Source organism: Lasioglossum baleicum, chromosome 7 (assembly GCF_051020765.1).
Source record: "Lasioglossum baleicum chromosome 7, iyLasBale1, whole genome shotgun sequence".
In the NCBI taxonomy this organism is placed as follows: domain Eukaryota; kingdom Metazoa; phylum Arthropoda; class Insecta; order Hymenoptera; family Halictidae; genus Lasioglossum; species Lasioglossum baleicum.
The window spans coordinates 12,723,058-12,744,054 of record NC_134935.1 but is presented as its reverse complement, the minus strand read 5'-3'; the positions used below and the strand labels follow the sequence as shown (position 1 = coordinate 12,744,054).

At 41.9% G+C, this 20,997-nt stretch overlaps 2 protein-coding genes across 5 annotated transcripts in view; both read left to right on the top strand.

Annotated features, from left to right (window-relative positions):
• Positions 1-20,997, top strand: part of Atg16 (Autophagy-related 16) — a 642,505-nt gene that overhangs the window by 500,048 nt on the left and 121,460 nt on the right. The gene's annotated exons all lie outside the window — the stretch shown is intronic.
• LOC143210246 (uncharacterized) overlaps positions 1-20,997 on the top strand; it is a 473,171-nt gene that overhangs the window by 429,325 nt on the left and 22,849 nt on the right. Inside the window, exon 4 of the mRNA XM_076426928.1 lies at positions 1-20,997. This exon is cut by the window's left edge and continues 60,901 nt beyond it; it is cut by the window's right edge and continues 22,849 nt beyond it. The gene's annotated coding sequence lies outside the window, so the exon portion shown is untranslated.

Below are 20,997 nucleotides of genomic sequence, written 5' to 3'. Positions count from 1 at the left end.
GCCGTGCGATGCTGTGCGATGCTATGCGATGCGGGCCTTCAGCCACTGCAACTACAACTGCAACTGCAACTGCACTGCACTGCACTGCACTGGCTGTTGCTGCTGCTTCACGGTTCTCTCTGGCATCTATCTCCACCGTCATACGTAGCTACAGAGAACGAACCGGTACAGGGAAGCAACCCACCGATCGAACCCAAGAGTTATCGGTTAAGCTCGTTAAATTTAACTTCGACTTTTCGAATCTCAAGAGCCCGTGGGACGTAACGGTGCCGGCAATGACGAACGGCCGTACGCTTTCAACACAAATCACGTACGCCCCGGCTAGCCCCTGCGAGGAATTAAATGATTCTTCTTCCACCGCTCTTTTATACTCCGACAACGTCCCGGTGCGTGCAACTACGTAGCGGACGGCTACGGGAAACGCGAGATCCCGGCTTCCTTGATTTGCTGTCGATGGGGTGTTTGATGGGATTTTAGTGTGTTGCGGGGTTCTTATTGCGGCGCGAGATAATCGTTATCCGATTCTCTTGTCGATTTGACAAGAGATCATCATGTGTTAAATATAGATATTGCTGATTTTGGATGAATGTATTTGTTGTAATCTCCTTGGAATGACTGAAATCACCTTTGAACGACCTTGAAAAAGACGAGAACCATCTTGAAACGAGTCTAATAATCTTGAATTTTCGAATGTGGACTTAATAGAGAGAATATTATTGATCGGTGTCATTACAAGTTATAATTTACAACACAAGAAAAATTTAGAATAATCACACACGTAATACGATCACTAATTAATCAAATTCTACTAAGCCTTATTTTACATTCAGCTAACATACAACCACATAGCGCCCGTACAATCCAAATACATCCCTCGACAACAGCTTCAACCAATCGTCCGGCGACACGAGAGAGTCTCTTAACGAAACAAACCAGCTAAAAAATTTCCACATTTCGGACACGGTGCGCGTTAGCGTCGTCCAGCCAACCTGGGATTTGCCAAAATAATTGGATTCTATAAATCATTCTTATGCGACCGCAGAGCACCTACTGTTATCTTCTTTGCACGGTTCCCGGCGTTTGCATTACAGCGGTGCACAGTTTGTTCAGTTATTTCGAAGCAGGTTAGCCCCGAATGCGGAGGGCGGGCGAACGGGCGTCGTCGTGTGGATCCCGGCCAAATTTCGTATGACATCCTATTCAATATGCTCGCGAGGGCATAAGTGTACCGTAAAATGAATTCATTGCGACGGAAAATGGCTTTGTACGGGGGAGCATTAAGGTGATAATGATAGCAATATGCCTCGCACCGTGGAAGCTGATGATAATCGCTTCGCGGTCAATCTTAGGGAACCGCCGCCGCAAGACAGCAGCGGCTTGGGTACAGAGGCGTGCACATGAACTAACAGAGACCGAAAGGATGTCATGACCTAACCCCGGCTGTCGGTGCGCGGGAGCGTCATTAATACGGTAGCAATTTATTACGGCGCTGTCTGACTGGCTGTCTGCTCCGACAGTGTCTTCGGGGCGTAGTCGTTGTCTGCCGGAGCCTGAATCTTCCAACGACGACGACACATGCGCGAAACCCCGTACACACCTTTAACAGCAGATAACGAGCCGGGAACGGTGAACCGACCGTAAGATAACGGAGATGACAGCGCTGCCTCACAGCGGTTACAAAAAACCACGTGCAAAAAAGAAAACCGCACTAAAACGACCGGAAGGCAACGGGCCGAAAATATATAAGAGTCAGTCAAATGTTAACCGAACGAGGCACAGGTTGAAATTCAGTACAACACTTAGAATTTTGGTACATGCCGAATTCAAACGCAGAGGAATTGTGGCGGGTGAATTTGGAACGCGTCAAAATCACAACGCGCCGAATTTGAAACGCATGAAAAACAAACTGTAATTAAAAAGTTGCAAATTCAACGACAAAATTAAGTAGATCGTAATGAAATGCATATAAAAAAAAGTAACTCTATTGTATTTTTCTCTCGAATACAAATTTAGAGAAAAAAAGCCCGGTTTATATTTGGCTGATCCTCGTATAACACTGCTAAACTCGTCGACGGAGCCGCTACCGATTGACCTGTATACGGATTTTCGACCGTGACACCGTCGTCGACGAGACAATAGCACGTTAATGAAGTGTACACGACAGGATAAGAGAGTCCTCCGCGTTCTTTCTACCTCGCAGCGGAAGGTAAAACGGGTTGCAGTAATTAGAGTGACTGAGGGACAGGGGTTACTCGATTGGAATGAAGTGCGGCGGTGTTGGGAATCGATAATGAGCTGCAAATGTTGTGATTTTTACATATACGGCTTCTTGTGTGAATTAGAACGTGTTCATTCGATTTTTAATTAATTTTCGAAGGCGCACTATAATATTGCTCGTGTTCGTTCGTAACCTTTTGGGTCAACAGTCGTTTGGTTCATGGTAAAAACAAATGCGAAGATAAATCTTGTCGTACGTTCAGCCGCGAGTTATTGAGGGGGTCCCTACGAAAATCCGCGGTACCGCTATTTCAAGGTGGGACTAGCGATCCTCGGAACAACAGCTTTATCGTTTTCCTCGCGGCTGACTGCACAACATAACATTGGCGTGCGGATGGTCAACAGGTTTTATGACAAATGGGTCTCTAAAGCTGTTTCTGAGGAAGTCGCCTTAACGATGTTTTTCTTAATTGCCTCTTAGAGTTTGGGTCCACGCCCTCAAAGTAAAATATTTTCTATCGCAGTTGACCATCGACGATCTTGAATGACTAGAGTCGTAGGTCACTGCTCGCGTCTTAAAACGCCCTATTACATAGTATGTACATAGTACATAGGAAAGTGTATCATTCTGATATAAAAAAAAACGGGGTTGACTTTCATATACTATTATAGCCTGTATAATTCCACTCGAGTCTAATAGCAATATTGTTCGTTTCCATCGAATATCCCGGCAGTCCGTCAACTCGCCCGAGATAGTGATCGACTTGAGTTTAAAGCATGATCACCAGGGGAATGCTTGTACAGGCGTACGATTTAACGAACAGGAGACGTTCATCCAGTTTCGGATAGCTCGCCATTTGTACGGAAGTGCGAGAGAAGCAGAGAGAGACTCGGGAGTGCGCTCCGTTTCGAGTAGTGTGCATCAGCACCGCTATACCTAATTAGACGTTGTTCGACGCCGAAGAGCTTTGACTGTTGCGCCCCCTGCGGACCGAAGAGAGAGGGAGTGAGTGGGAGATGGGAGTGAGAGGGCGGCTTCACGCGTGTCGTCAGGAAAACTTTGATCTTCGTTAGTAATTATCGGATGAGGGTTTATTACGCTATGATTTACACACGCCGCGATGGGTGCTCCTCCCATGCACAACGCGCTGCTCCGTCCTCACTCGCATACACACTACGGGCGTGCGCATGCGTTCGCATCAACGAACTCGCTAGAATGTCAACAACACTGATGTAATGTATCGTGTAGCGCGGGGCAACGTGAAACTAACACGTGCACCCTGCGGCGAGATACTGTAATGGGTGCAATCTAATTCCTGCGCGTGTCATTCGCTTGTCACGCGGCTACCCAAATTCTTACCCTAACTGCGACGGCACTTCGGGGATACGTTAAATCGATCCTTCTTAGACGGTGGTCCTGTCTGACATAAGTTTATCCTCCCCACTTTGCACTTTTTAGAATATTCGTTATTTAGAGAGACTGATACAAATTGTCAGATCTCAGCTAAAAAATTATAATAAATTTATTCAGTGAATTGTGGAAGTAAGGTGGAGTGGCCCGAAAATGGGGCAAGTCCGTCTCTGAGAGTTAAAAATGCTTTCGAACCTTGTTTCAAGTGCTACGGGGCAAGAAAACAATTATTACCAAGCCTGCTATAAAATGCTTCTTATTGCATTAAATATATTGTTTAGTTTTATGGTTACCCATACAGTACGCACTTACCCCACCGTGATAGTACGCACTTGCCCCGTGTAGTAATACTTACGGGGCAAGTGCATCTTAGTGTTTTTCTCAATAAATTAAAAAAAATACAATAAAAACGGTTTATTTAATGTAAACCTACATCAATATTTGTTGTACTTACCTAAAATAACAACACAGAATATATTAATAACTTGTAAACTATTGCACGTTCAGGGTAACCTCAAAGTTGTACGTGTACCTCGCACGTGTCTGTTTGGCATTGGTTGATTTAAGCGAGGAAAACACCTTTATTCTTGGGTGACATCTATGTCGAATAGTTCATACTAACTAACTACATCAATAAATACAAGCTGCAGAAATTTCGTTCATATCATAATAAAAATAACCAACTAACGCACTTGTCCCGTTGACGCACTTACCCCACTCCACCTTATATTACTATTGCATGAGGTCAAAAAAACTCGACAATACTGATACAGAGGAAGTGCTAGTATAAAGTCACAAATTAATGCTTTAATAGTTGAAATTGTGCATAATTGTGCACGAGCAATGAATTCACTGAAGCAGCATCGTAATTTTAGACAAATACGCAGAGCTAATCGAAATTGGAAGGTAAACGGAAAAATTCAAAGGTAGTGATTATCGATGGGATTTAGCAAAAGTTAAATCCGAGAGATTTCACCACCCCCAACGATTACCATAACAAATGTACGCAGTTACGCAATACGAACTATTATTGTAAATTAATTAAGCGTGTATTGAAGCGGTCAATAGCGCGATTATGTCGATAACAGAAGTGGAATTGTTAATAACGTCTGACAAAACTAATCGTTACTAACATTCTCGCGCAGCTACCGTCGACCGTGTATTCATCAGGTTAAATATCATTTATCATATGATCATAATGGAAGCTTTATTCGAAATGTCGGCTGGGAATGTGTAATATATTTACGGTGAATGTCATGATTAACCTGTATTTCTACGTAAGCACTGCTCTTGTTTAAATCCGTATAATACGAAAATACCAGAAAACTGATGTATCATTTATTTAAATTAAAATCTCAGATGTCCCTACGTATTTCAGCAGTATTAATCATTGAACTTTAAGAGGATTTGTGATCTTTTATTTTCGGCACAATCGCATTTGCTGTGAAATAATTACAGGACAGCGGTTTTCGTGTTTTATTTTACTTCACACTATTAACTATAACTTTTCACCAACTTTGTGGCTAGATGATTAAACAGATAGGAAAATTAGTACATTAAATGCAAAACAGCAAAAACATTTAAAGGATTTTAATATATTGTATTATTTCCAGAGTTTGCTATAATTATTAAATAACAAAATGAATATCCAGACATTTGCTGTGGCTTGAAACCTGTAAATTTTATCTTATAATGGCATATGCATTCACAGTGTTACTCAAACTGGCACACGATACAAATTTGCATAATCAGCCACCAGTTTGCCAATCTAATAAATTATTAATTATACTGTTATTCCAGGAAGTCGGTCAAACTATCGCGATACAGTTTCAAAATCAAGGTTAACACTGCTACATATTTTACAACGAATTATATTGATAAGAAGTTGTCCTGCTGCAAGTTCGAAGCAAGCGTATCGAATAATTTTACCAATTACGCTTCGGATAACCGATGATAAACTGATAACGTCGGGGGACTGCACGGTCGGCTTGCTTTGCCCTCGAAAACTAGTAGCACCGAGTTTATTTCTAGTCAGTTTATCTTAACGCATCTATCCTGCTAAGGTAGTTGATACCTACAAGAAATCAGAAGTTATGGGGTATGAAAATTGGAACACGAAGTCGCGATGCTGCCATGTAGAAAATTACATCTGCTTGTTTTATTAATCGTGATGAATGTTAGGGGAAATCATTATTTATCTTCTTCACAGTCTTCCACGTCGTTTCGGTTTCTTTAGAAACTCTCGCCTCGGACTGCGTATCTGTTAATTGGATTAATTGATCGAGTATACGGCTGTGCGAATGCACACGGCATGCAAAACGAGGAACGAATTGAAAAGGAAGAACAAATTTGTTCTGATATGAAATTTATCAGTGATTGATTTACTGTTTCACGTTGCCATCATTTTAGTGTCATTTGTGGTAAATTTTTAAATAAACAATATATTAAAACCGCTTGCATAGGTTACCTATTCTAGATTAAAAAGATCAATATTCAGCATTGTGTATAAAGTATCGAGATTTGCAAATTGACATGATTTCAAAATACGTTTCTCATGCTGTGGGTTTAATGGTTTGGTCAAGATTGAATGCAATGTATATTGCTTATAAACATATTCTTAAATATTAAAATATTTAACTGCCAGACTGATGAAATGTTTTTTTATGATGCTATACTCTGCATCACTGTCACAAATGCATAAAGTCCTCTGACGATGACACTTTTATTTCCTTTTGACCACGAGAAATCAGTCAATGAAAGAAATACGTCCTCCACCTCAGTTTTTGCAAAATTGCATGCACCCTTCACGAGTGTACAAACGTACGTAAGCAAGTGCACAGTAAATTATGTTACGTATGCGACGGAGTATAAGAACTGCAGATTGCATCAACATGACATTTCCTCTCGAAGAATGATTACAAAAAGAGATGATAGTAGAAATGTACATTGAATGACAGTTGTGGATGGACATTTCGTAGCGATTCATTAAGAAATCACGTTCTTACTACTGATACTGGACTGGTGAGCGCCAAAGCGAAAGAGAAAGATAAAGAGAGGGAGAGAGTGAAAGAGAGTGAGAGGGGCACTCTAAACGTAGGATAGTGGATCGAGTATAGTGACTGGGGGCGGGGGATGAAACTCGATACCGAATCCTGGTGTGATTAACGATGTTTCACGCTCGCTGGACGTCGGTTCGCGGACGCTCGGAAGGATTTGCGACCCACGAGATTTTCCTGGAGCATCGACCTCTCTATCCTGGCACCAGGATACCAAGAGAGGCCTACAGCCTCGATGGAAGCTCGTGCACGACTTTCTCGTAAGACGCGGTCGTTGGAATTCTTGCTAGTAGTAAACACTTTTTACGAGATACTTTGGAAATCTTCATAAATCCGGGAATGTCATGGCGAATTTGCTTTATGAGGGTTCAAACTTGTCACGAGGCCGCGTTTCTCAGGGTGTTTCGGTGAAATACGGTCTGCTACGCATTTCCCGTGATTTGAAATTTATTCTCGCCGTTCGTCAACGGGCTGTCTCATTAAATCAACGTTGTAAATACAAACGATCCCGAGTCGAACCCCGATGAATTATTTCGGTGTCGTAACCGTGAAACGTTTCGCCTGACGACGGATAAGGGATGGTTCCACGACGGAAACAGCGACATTGTAAACAACTAACTTCTTTTGACTGTCATAACACAGCACTCAATCTGGGGATGCATATCTTGATGAGATAGCGACATGAAGAATTTCCAGTTTGAAAGGTAATATCAATTATTCTTGTGTCCATGTTCGTGTTCAGTTTCCTCGAAGACATTTTTACGTGATGTGGCAGGTGGAAAACTGAAAACCTATTTTTCCTCAAAAATGCTACAAAGTCAAACGTCTCCAAAAACTTCCAATAATTTTTATCGTAACAGACGGTAATTTCTTATCTTAATAATTTTAATGATCTGCCATAAATGCATAAAATCTAAAACTCACTGAACCTTAAACTAGATCATTGCGCAAGAGGTTAGCGTCCTTCTAAAATAATCTTTCTCTCAAAAAATCCCCGAAAACCAAACTATAAAAATTAGTGGAACTGCTGCGGGTCGAAACAGACCCGAGCGTCATCGGAAGGGCTAAAACGGAGTTTACCCACGGCCCCGGTGTCGAATGGAGGAAACATATTCCAGCGTGACTTCCGGTAACGCATATGCTGACACTGCCGCGGCGCAGGAGTATAAATTCCGCGGAATGCCATACTTAATTGAGCCGGCGACAGGACACAAGGGGATAATTGTACACGTCCGCGAATGTTCGCAATAGAGTATAGGAACGATTGTTCCCGGAACCCTACCGTGCGTCACCGGGGATACTATATTCCCGCGCAGCTAACGATAAACTCTTTTATCCCCCTTCCTTTTCCGTGGCTTCTCTCCCAGAGAAGCCGAGTTTGGTTCTCACGTAGGAGAGGAATTCGCCAAGACGAATGCTCGACTACTGGACTGCAAGGGTTCTCGCGGCATAGCTAAGCCTCGAGACCGGTAATTAATGGCCGGCCATTATAGTCTTTAATATCTCGCGCATGAAGTTCGCGCGTACGGTTTTCTGTTACAGTGAAACGTGCTGTGGGTTTTCGTTGGCCGGCCACAACGTGAAACTGGTATCCACGTAACGAAACCGTTTGTCTAACATGCCCAGATTTTCGCCCCGATATAGTCCCCCAGGCCGGCCGACGGTTTTTCGGGACATTAGTCTTCCGTCTCTGGATAACAGGTTACCAAGGACCTGCACACGACACCCGACTTCCTCGTTCGGACACATCCTTTGCATTTTCGAATGCATTCAACAAAGACGTTGGGAGATCGGTCGTAGACAAAATTAAGTGGACCCTTTTAGAAATATTTTTTTTTCAAATTGAACCAATTTCTTCTTTTTAGTGAAAGAAATTTTTTTGGAATCGCTATTGCTCAGAATTTAGAGGAAATAAAATACAATATCAACAACTTCAAAATTTCTGAAAATTTTTGTTTCTTGCTACAATAATTCCCTCCCTTGAATCATAAGATATTTTCTTTTATTGTCAACTATTTGTTAGATTTTTAAAACTCTTCGCACAGAACGTTCCAGTTTATTTGATTGAATTTCATTCGATATTGCAGAAAACATTGATCAAGAAATTAGTAAAGGTTAATTGAACCAGTTTCGTCGGTATGTGCGTACACATTTGTGGACGATTGTGGAGGTTTTTGAAGTGTATATTAACCACTCGTCAGGAGCAATATAAAATTAAAATCACCGGCTATCGATCGAGGACTGTAATTACATTAGGGCATGTAACACGATTTCATTTTTACTGATTCTTAGAAGTTTAAAAATAATACAATGCTGCAGAAAAACCTGAAAAACTCCAGCCGACAGAAAGAAATTGGGGATCTTTCATAATTGCATAATTGCAGTTTGAATCAACAGGAACAAGACCAGCAAAAGAACATCAGACTTCATTTGTCTCTTTGGAATTCGTTTTAACTTTTCTTCTCCAATTTCCTGGGGAAATTAAAATGAAATTATGTAACAATAGTAAATTGACTGAAATGTCGCTATTCGGATGATGAAAACTCAAATATATATATATATATATATATATATATATTTTTCTCAGTTTCTCCCTCTCGAAAATCTTTCAAATTCAAACAACACCGCCGACACCAAACATTTTTTTGTATTGAAATAACAGTGAATTTAAAGATTAGAATCTCCCCGTTACAAGAATCTCTGCAAACACTTCGAACAATCGAAGCCCCGGACAGGTGCGCTGCAACAATGGGCCAGAGTTTATTTTCCACATTATCAAAGATTTTCGTGTTCGGTTACAACGGGAATATCCTCAGACGGCCAGCTATATAATATGCTAGTATCACGATTCGAACAGTTCGGACAATTGAAACTCTCGGCAGGTGCGTCGAGTTGCAACAATGGGCCAGATGTTATTCTCCAGGTGATTTGTTCAGTTCCGTTGCATCGACAAGGTCGGCGACTGGCGAATTTGCAGCAGCGTGTCTACAGTCTACAGAGACTGATTGATATAACAGTTGATACGCAAACATATCAGGCGCGCGGTTGCTTTTCTAATAGCCCCGCTGACCTTTACGCTGTCCAATAACGTTGCCAGTCAATAATTGTCTTCCGGTGAAGTTTATTGGCCTGCTTCGCGAACGATCGCCCAACGGCTACATTCCTCAACGTCGATGCACTATAAACCCGTCAATGTTTCAAGCACCGTTGCCAACGGCAGCTTCGGCTTTTTTACCGTGACGAGCCTGACAATTCCGATCACATTCCCAAATGCAAGATTAAACAGTTAGGGGAGACCAGAGTAATCGCGGTCAACGCAATGATGGTCGGTATTATTATTACAAAATCGTATCTTTTTTATTTTTATTGTGTGCACGGTCTCCGCTTAACTATTGGTTAACAGTGAAAAAAAACAAGCTTCATTTTTCAGCGTGATAGATATATTATAGTATCTTTTGTGCGGAATATAGGAGATACATCGATTGCAAGAAATAGAAACCAAACTGAATGTTATTTCTTCCCTTAATGATTTTAATATAGGAGAAATCATACATCGACATCTTCAATTTTAAAAATGTTCCAACAATTTCGAATTTCATTTACTCAATTTTGCTATAATTGCATAAAGATCCGCAGTCTAGATATAAGCATTAACCCTTTGCAGTCGGAGCTATTTTAACTCGAATATTAAATATTTATTCCAACCTAGAATAATTGCATTGTATATGAGTTTATCATTTTATAGATACGAATTGATTAGATACCAACATATTTAATAATGTAAACAATATTGTGAACAATGGTACAGCAATTTTTAGTGATGACTCTGAATCACCCCTCGACTACTAAGGGTTAAGTCTGAATCTTTTTCACAGTTTAACTTGATATACACATGAAGGTACTACAAGGGTGCCCCAGAAAGAGGATAGGAGAAAGGAGGGGTGATTGCTGACAAGGGAATCCGCAAGTGTCCGACTTCGATGTTGATAATCTTTTGTGAGACGATGGTATATGGATCCCCAATGATGTCTGCAAAATATTAGGTGTAGTTACTCAATAGTTTTAAAGATATAATCAATTGAACTTTCACGCAACCTGCTTACACACCTAATGGAACTTCGAAAACTTGAGTAAACAAGGTATGAAAGTTTAATTGTCTATACCTTTAAAACTATTGAGTAACTACACCTAATATTTTGCAGACATCATTAGGGATCCATATACCATCGTCTCACAAAAAATGATCAAAATCGAAGTCGGACACTTGGAATCCTTCCCTTGTGAGATGATTATTTTCGTGTCATTAATGAAAAATGCGGACCAATTGGAGCGCGGCCACAGCAAACGAATTCCGACTCGGCCAACGACAACGCTCAGAAAAACCGATCCAGATGGTCTTGCAGTTCAGGTAGAAAATTTTTATGTTACTTAAAGATCCCTGGTCTGGTAATTATTGGGGTATAATCGATCATCGTTTCGATCGATAAAACGGCACTTGTGCAAGAATAAAGATTCCCACAATATTTAGCCGGTGGTCTGAGGCCAGGCCATTCCCGTTTCAGCCGAACACGAAAATCTTCGATCTCGATGGAGCAACGGTACAGTTATCCCGTTTCGTATGTGGGACGAGTGCACCACAGCACGTGGGCATCGCGAAACGGGATGCGCGTTGAAACCTCATTTGCTCGCGTGATGATTCAGAGGCCCGAGCTGTACGTCTGCCCCTCCACCTCTCGCCAACTGGATTGTTCGCGCCTTTCCGCTCGGTTCACAGACGACCCCGCCGCTTGCTAAACGATAAACCGATCGTTTTATGAATGAAATTAATCCCGCGAGGGGAAACCGACTGGCCAAGGCCCCCGTCAACTTCTTGCGCCGCCGTTCAATCTCGATGGCTTTCACTAATTGGCCTCGCGGGATACGTTCGAGAACACGCCGCGCCGCGCCGCCGCCGGCCAAGTTATTGCTTTATCTAACTGCTGGCTAAAGAGGCGTTGATTGCGGCTTCGTGCACTTCAGACGGCAACTTCTGATTCGAATCCGTTCCATTCCACGCCGATTTCCATTTCTTTCACGCTCGACACTATTAAGATCGATTCTTTCTCGCGAAAGAAGTTAATTATCACTGGGAAATCGTTTCGCATTGTTCAACGAACTCGATCATTTCGTGTTCTCTTACTGGTGATCACTATCATTTCCAACCATTCTTTCGGGTACGTTTCTAACATGTCTTTTGAGTAGATTAACTGATCTTCTTGCATATTTTTCTGTTTCAATATGAGTTTCTGCAACTCTGGATAGGTGGAGATCTGTTAAAAAATGTACCGCACAAAATTGACATTGACACTTTGTTTTTTTTAAGAGAACGGGTGACTTGGGACCTATAGGATGCAATTAAAAAATGTTCGATCTTGAAAAAGTGTTCAGGTCAATTTTTCAAAGTTTTGTAAACTATTTTATTCCATATGTCCACAGGGTGTTCCAAAAAAAATTGTATAAACGTGGAGGGGTGGAATCAACAACTTCATTTTCTCGAAAATGAAACCTTAAACGAAAAACATTATGCTTGTAAATTCAGCTCCGAGGCCTGTACTACACCGTGTATAATTAATTCAAAAAGAATCGTAGCTAACTCTGTGTCGCATCGTTTTTTATTTTACGATGGCGGTGTGGTTCGCTGAGAGCGTCGGGGGCCGAATCTGTGTCGCTTTCGCGTCGAAATGGAATTGTTTATTGAAACGATTTGAAAAGTGTCGATGCTCGTCAGTTCGGAACGAGGATTGCCGGCATTAACGTGTCCATAATAGGCTGTTGTCGATTCGTCGCGGCGTTTACCGATCTTGGAATTTTGCTTATTCATTTAGCCGGTTATCGCAGCTCACGTTATTAAATTATTGTCATGGTTAAGGAGAGAGGAAGAGAGAAGGATAGGCGTAATGGAAAGAAGCCGGGGTGAATTTACGGGAATTGGCTGATCAGAGGGAAACAGGCGTCGTAACACGACGTGTGACGATTTTCACGCTGCCGTAGCAACGTCGTTACGCTGAAATCTGAATCGGCGTGACATCGTGCTGACACGATAGCCGCGTTCCGCGTTACGGAATCCTCAACACGCTGAATATGGATGATGATCCTCCTCCTCCTCCGGCGGGCTCTATTTGTGGTACATTGAGCTGTCACACCGGCCATGGAATTATGAAGGCTCCCGATGATAACCCGTTAAGCGTACGTACTAATGGACGACTAGCCAAAGCACGTCCTAGAATTTACGCCGTGAGCGTTCCGGTGATTTGCAAGCGGGCGGTTCTTACCGAAAATACGGGGAAACCGACACGATCCAACTTACAACGATTCTTTATGCTAACCTCAAGACGTTTTGACGTCTGCCATTGACATCGGGTCGATCTTCCGTATCCAGTTACAAGGAAACAGGTGTCTGAGCGTTGACAGCCTATTCTACTTCCAACGAACTCACTGTCAGGAGTTACGTATCTTACGAAAATTTGTTTAAATGTGAAATGAGGGTTATTTAAAAAATAAATATGTAAATCTTATTGTATATTTCAGTAGAATTTACTGAAAATTTGAGCTTTTAAGCCAGGAAAAATCGGAGTTTAAAGTAGTAAAGTCACTTCTGCCAAATAGGCTGTGTGTACAAGATATATTTTCGTGGGCTTTCATCAAACCCATATTTTTAAATAATTTTACATTAAGAAGATCGTCCTTTCAACCATATTAGACCATTTTTAAAATTTTGTTATTTCCACAAATCTATAGTCTTGGAGTACCACGGTAGCAATTAATAAGACACTGTCCAAGGTAGACATCATTGGTCGTATAAACCAATAGTGTATGCAATGCATTCAGTAAAGTGCACACTGAATTGAATCTTAGAAAAACCATGATTGTGAAGTCACTCAAATGGTTTCTCCTACCAATGGCGAAGGAATTGTGACTGACAGCTTATTCATCTGTCATGCCTCTATCCAATAACCATTTGTTTAAGTCGCTGTGACATTGTTTAATAGAGGCACGTTTCAAATCAGCCGATGATGTTCGAACTTCCTCAGTGAATTTATCACTTCGATGCCACTGAATTTTTATCGTGACAGTGCAGGCAATTTATTACAAAGTTGAAGTAAGGTTATTGATTATAATCGTGATTTCGATGATTGAACTCTTTGCCTTCTTTTAGACCGTTGGACTGTTCTTTACACTGTATCACTTACAAGTGGTCATTCCTACAATTTTGAACAAATTCGTCACCATTGAAGTAACAAACCCTAAGAATCCTAACTAAACCAGAAGAGTATAGTACTTACATACAGTTTCGTATAACGCGGAACTAATTAGCCACGTTATTCGACGACACAACAAGAATAGCACTACCGGTCGGCAAAATATATGTACACAAAGGCCAAATTAGATTATATCCGAATCCACTCTTCGCCATTAACCATCGGAAAGCTAAACGCAGGATCTATGACAGATCGCGATGCAGCAAATGTCTCTTCACCGCGTTCCATCAGCATACAAGCGGTCCGCTGATAGGACGTTTAAATGAATTTAAATATGAAAGCATATACGCTCGGAGCCTCCGTGCTCGATTCATCAGCGTCCATGATTTATCACGAGATTAGTTGGTTTCAAGCGTATGAATTAGCCGAACGGCTTCAATACTCTCGTTAACGTAACAAACCCTGCGAACCTTGACCGAGAAAAGTGGCTGGACAGAGAGAAAGAGAAAGAGAAAGATATGGCGGAAGAGAGTAAGACAGAGTCGCAAAACTGGATCTAAACGTCGCTCAGGAAGCGTGCATACATTATTCGTCGCGTGGAACTGTTAAATGAAAAAGAAATGCGAAAAAGGAACGACTCGTAGCGCAACTCATATTGAGCCGGTTCTGCGAACGGTACATTCGTGTTACATCGTTGGATTAGCTTCCTGTTTGGTGCACCAAATTCTCGGCGGCGTTCTCTCTCCGCCTTGGACGCATGCACGGTGTCTGTAAGTGCATACATGTTCGCGGAAGACGTCAGAATGAACGGTCTGTTTGCGTTTGAAAATCGACTTTTTCTTATTACATAATCCGCCGCCTGGAGCCTGCAGTTCATCTCGTTTCTCATCGCGGCGCTTCACCTATCTCAAACATCCACGTCCACCGAGCTGTATGAAAATTGTCCACTTCGCGTTACCGGGAGACGTTATAAATTATTCCTTGCATCGGCGAGTGGAATGCTGCTTGAGAAATGATTCCGCCATGGTTCCATCATGCTCCGACGAGGAAAACGACCATCGAGAATTAAACATTGATCTCCTGCGCGAAACCCATTCTCGTTACTTCGCAATGTTTTGTACGGTCTTCCGACGACGCCGCGCCGTTCGGTTTGCACGTTTGTTTCACGCATCGACGGAATTGGGGCGCGCGCCGCCGGAGTGTTTGCATTCCGCCACAAGAAAACGGATAAATTATTTTACGCTGGAGAATGAACACCGAGAAATAGATTAAACAGCGCGAGTCAAGTGTTTCGCCTATTCGCTGGAGATATGAACGCGGAGATGTGGGGGGAAATATTTTTCAGTGCGTTTCGAGTGAATTTGGAATGCGTTTGTGTGTATCTGTGAATGGGCTTCTTTATTGTGTAATTGGTCGATTGTTGTATAGAATTGGTGAGAGTTGTGGAAATGGGTTTTTAGAAGCTTTAGATTAATCGTTGATTGAAAATTGAAGTAGAAAATGGAAAACACGAAAATGTACAATGAAATACTCTCCCACATGGTGTCTCATTTCATCAACTTAAATATAACAAAAAAAAAACATTTTTTACGGTAAATATCTTTTGCATGGACCAGTATCCGAAAAGAAATTTATTTCCTCAGTTATTTTAATAAGTTCGAGATAGTGAGTCGACATTTATGATAAAAAATTAATGACGAATGAATTTATACGTATCATTAATTGGAGGATGTATCAAGCTAATTAAAGTTGATGCACCGCTGCTAAATCATTCGTTTACTGTCACGTTGAACCAGATCGCAACTAAACGAGGATGAAAGAAGCTTTCTCTCCGTTGACATTTAATAGCTCGAACAATTTCAGTGCGTCTATAGCATTTGTCTACTTGATCGCGCCAACAGGATGCGACTGTCAGTCACGGTGAGTTAGCCTTCCAGACTATGCCACGTCTCGGTCACAAATTGCACGCATAATGGCCTACAATTAAAACTAAACATAGCTTGTCATCGTAAAAATACAAATACAGTGGAACCGCCATTATCCGAGCATTCTACCATCCGAACACTCTATTATCTGAGCTTATTATCTCTGCTCGCAACAGTGTAAACAGACGTGTTTCCTCACAACATAAACACTAATGTTCGACCGGTCAGTTAAGTTCAGATAATCGAGGCTTCACTTTATCGTGGATTAAACAAGTGAGTGTAATCTAAACTGTGCCGTGTTTGGTATCATTTCATCCCGAAAAATTTCGTGAATATTTTCATAAAAATTTGATGTGAAAATCAAAATTAAAAACAGTTAATTAAAAACAAAAATGTTTTGTCACCGGATTATATTTGTCTCGTCGATACTGGTGTCAATATTTTGTTTACTCGCTATCCTGTGAGAAATTGTTCATATACAGGGTGTTAATTTTAACTGAAGCACCTAAATTATTTTCGCTACTATTGAAAATAAGAAAACATGACTAAATAGGATGCACAAAAGTAATAATTTATTTTTTATCACTATATCAGATGCACGCCTTAAAACCATGGACATCCTATTTAGTAATTTTTTGTTACTTCCAATATGAGCGGACATAATTTAGGTGCTCGAGTTAAAATTAACATCCTGTATACCGAGACACTACTGTACAAATCAGTCACCTACGTTTAGTTAACATCCGTACACCCCCTCCACTAATGCAAAAATTAAATACAAGAACCAGTAGAGGGATCGATAACGAAAGGGGTAGGCGGAACACGCTGGCCACAGTAAAAACGGCTGGAGGGCCGCGGATAAAGGGTCGCGAGCGACTGCCCTTCACAATATTTATTCGAAGTAACCGGCGAAACAGGGTGTAAAAAGGAGATGGGGAAAGAAGGCGGCTAGGAAGAGGAGGGGAGGGGAGGAATGAACAGTGTTCGCGATCAAAGCGGTTCGCGAAAAATATCCATCGCCGTAAAAACTGTTCCACATTCGACTGCCGTTCATCACTCGGTTCCTTTCGGCGTGGCTAGCGCGCACGCGTTCTGTCGGTGCTTCTCTCTATATATTTTCCTTTTTTTTTTTTGCTCGGTACCGTGCGCGAAACGCTCTCAGCACTTTGCCTGGCCCCGGTGGCATCGGCTCGGAGAGTTCCACCCCCGGTTTTCACATCGCGCGCAATTTCCAAGCACACTTGTCTACGCGGTGTCGACGACGGCGCCGCGGAATGGAACGAGCGAAGGAACGCTCGCACAAAGAGACATCTGAAATTTCTGCGCTCGGGAACGTTTTTTCGGGAAGTATAGCAACGGTACAGGGGGAGCAAGAGGGGCTTGGAAGGGGAATTAATGGCGTGTGCACCGCGAATAAAGTGCCCCTGTGCGGCCGGTGAAAGCGGCAAATAGGTAGGTGGCAAAAGACAGCCGGGTAGGTGGATGAGGAAGTAGAAGTACTGCACGGTTAAATTTACGTCGGTTCGGCAATCTATTTGGGATCATACTATTTCCACTGAAAATGCAAAAACACGTCTACCAGCGATAGGCAATTCTAAGAGAACGCAAATCTGAGAATCATAAGCAGAGGGGTACTGTTAAACACTCTACGCATTTCTCGTTCCACAACACTCCGATCCGTGCTCCCTTTCGGACGCATCGCAAACGGAGTGTGTACTTTCCGCGACTTCTTTTTCTCTCACAATAATTTCCTCCCTATTCCTTGTCCAACGAGACAGGCGAGGCAGTAAAGTAACAACGTGTGTCCTATAACATTAGCTCCGTCGCACTCGTTCGGCTATGTGTATACATATACAGGGTGTGACCGGACGAGTGGTACAACCGAGCAGGTGGTGATACTACATGTAAAAATAAGTCGAAAAACAGGAATAACATTTTCTTGTTTGACGCTTTGTTTTCGAGAAAATCGAGTTTAAAGTTCCGCCAGGTTTGCGTGCTTTAGTATAATATGTATATGCACAAAGTAGAATTGGTTGATCATGGTCAGACGCGTTAGACGATTTCTATGCAATAGCACGTGTATTCGCTGCATTTTCAAACTTTGTTTTCTCGAAAACAAAGCGTCAAACAATAAAAAAAACTTTTTTAAAAAACAACGCTTATAGTATAATGCACTAAAAAGGAGAAAATCCGAAATTGTCCGAAATGGAACTGAATGAACGGAACATCATAACCACACTGAACTCCTTCGGTGCGAAGTGGGTCAGTGGAGTGGGGATGATTCGGTGTGGGAACGTGTAGTGGAGTAGGGAGCGCTGGCGCGCGAAGTGGGGATCGCTGAACGCGATAACGTACTACTGAGCTTCCCGCGGCGAGGGACGAGAGATCAATTTGTTTTTTAATATTACATTGTCATCCAGTTCTGAGCTGCGTTTAAAGTTTCAAGTCTCTAGCTCATCGGGAACTGGTTTAAAATTCGATTACAAGATTTGACGCATACAACAACAACTCGGCAAGCTAATATAAGCGTGGTAAAAAAATGTTATTCCTTATTTTCGACTTATTTTTACATGTAGTATCACCCCCTGCTCGGTTGTACGACCCGTCCGGCCACACCCTGTATATAGTTCTCTCGGTCTGGATCAGGTCTACGTGGTGTCGACAACGGCGCGGCGCCGTGGAATGAAACGAACGGAAAAACGCTGGTGCTAAGAGACATTTGAGATTTCTGCGCTCGGGAACGTTTTTTGGAACGAGTATGGCGACGGTATAGAGGGGGTTAGGGGGGGAATTAATGGCATGTACACGCCGAATAAAGTGCCCCTGTGCGGCCGGTGAAAGCGGCGAGCAGCTCGGTAGGTGGTAAAAGACAGCCGGGTAGATTGTAGATGAGGAAATAGAAATAGTGGCCGAGCAAGAGGGAGGAAGGGAACGTAACCACGTTTAGTAAACACGGGGGTAAGTTACATCGTCGTGCGGCAAACGACAAAACAAAGTTTGATACGCGCAGGGAGCTACGTCGCCTCTGGTTCTCTCTCTCCTCTTTCTCTTTCTCTCTGGTTTGTCTCGTTCTCCCTCTTGTTCTCTCTATCGGCCATCCTTTCTCCGCGTTCTAGCGCCCCCGCTGAGAGTTTACGGGCTTGTCCAGCGAACTCTGGCGAGGCTGTTTATCCGCAAAAGTAATTACCCGTTGTCATCGCTCGATTTCATCGCGACCGCCGCCGCTGGTGGCGACAAGCCTCCAAGGGGGAGGCCTCCCTTATTCCTGCTGTCATTTCAGCTCTCAAAAGACAGCTCGCGCTTCCGGTTGAGCGGAGTCTGTAAAACCGCACGGACACTCGGAAACACCGTCTTCCTTCGAGCAAAGCAGATTATGTAAAAGACCGGGGGCGAATGGATGCGATTCTTGAAGCCGCTGTGACTCGATTCCGCGAATTCTTCCGGTGACAACTATGTTCTTTGCTGGACAGTTGGATAATTGTTTGGAACGTTGCTCTGGATTATTACTAGACTGCGAATTTTTATAAGAAAGAAAAATTGTAAGCATTCTGTGCAAGATACAGGGGATCTAAATAAATATCTATTTTCTCAACAACTTTAGTTGCGAATAGTGAAACAGTATTTTTATATTCGTTGGGGATCCTGTGTACCTTAAATAAAAATCATAACACATCGGCTAATAAACTCGGAACATATTAAAACTGCAGCCGCATACCAAGTGCGAGTCGTATCATCGTGAATCTTAGATGAGAATCGATAGATAAGACTATCATTTACACGTTCCAATCGAAGAAATCACCGCATGATTGCCGCTACAACTGTTCATCCACGCCTCCGTTTAGAAAAATCTGTCTATCAGTATCATACTAGCATCGATAATACTTCGATTTATCCGTCACATATCATAGGTAGATAAGATTCGAAACTGTCATATTCGATGAGATTGACATATTGACGTTTATCGTATATGCAATCGGTCGTTGTGATCTGTTTCAGTGAATGTCTATCCAAGGCGATTGGATATTCTGATAGTATCTATCACAGATGCAATTCGGTATCTGTCACTTCGTTAATGCATCCTGTATCTTAAACAGCCGTGAACCCTTTAATGGATCGATTAAATTATGGGATCTATTAAATCCATGTCGCGACAGACTCGATGTGTCAAATGCATATATGCTATGTTATATACGTATTTGTTATTAAATCGTTTCACACGAGAATGTTTAATAAATACTCGATTTGTGATAATCCAACAAACTGTTTATCTTTATAATATTTATTACTTCATAACTGTTTAACTTGTTTTATTTTCACTCTACTTTTTTGACCGAACAGCTTCAGTTTATTTATTCAGTCAGTTTATGAATAGGTAAGCACCATCAACAAAATTAATCATCAACCACAACATTCCATCAACATAATTAGTGGAAATTAATCTCAACTAAAAAATTAAGCGGGATAAAACAAGCAAAATTAGGAAAGGCTGTTAACCCTTTACCGATGAAATTTTTTTTAAATATTAAGTTTTCAGTTCTGGGAACAAATGAAAGATACTGATCCTCTGTTACTAAAATAATTAAATTATTTGCTACTTTAATAATTAGACACGTAAACCTGATGTCACTAATGTTACAACCATTATTCGTCCTCAGTGTTAAAATATAAATTGACATATTTTATCCATTTTGAGAACATTATTAAACAAGAATGCAGTGTACGAAATGTACAACGATGAGAGGTTGCAAATATCGCAATATTGTATCGTTTAAAACAGAGAACACGCGACAACGTCAGCAGTCTGTTGACAGTCAAGCATACATGTAACAGCTGAGTGTGAAACAAGGCGGAATAGGCTCACCTAATGCCCTTGTATATGTATAATTTAGAGCGAGCAAAGAGCTATTCGACCCGGAATTTCATTCGGCAAACGGGTCTGCTAGCCACAAAACTGCGCCTCGTGATATAGTCTCTTTGTTCGTGCTTGAAGAACGATTAATTATATGTTTGCGAGGAATTCGAAGCACTCGTGCGATCCGCGTTCTCGTTACAGGTGACGCAATGTGGTTTATCACAGCCAGTGCGAATTAATCCGATGTCAACCAGCGATCGAAGATAATGATCCACGCGGGACAGATTCGCGTTTTGCA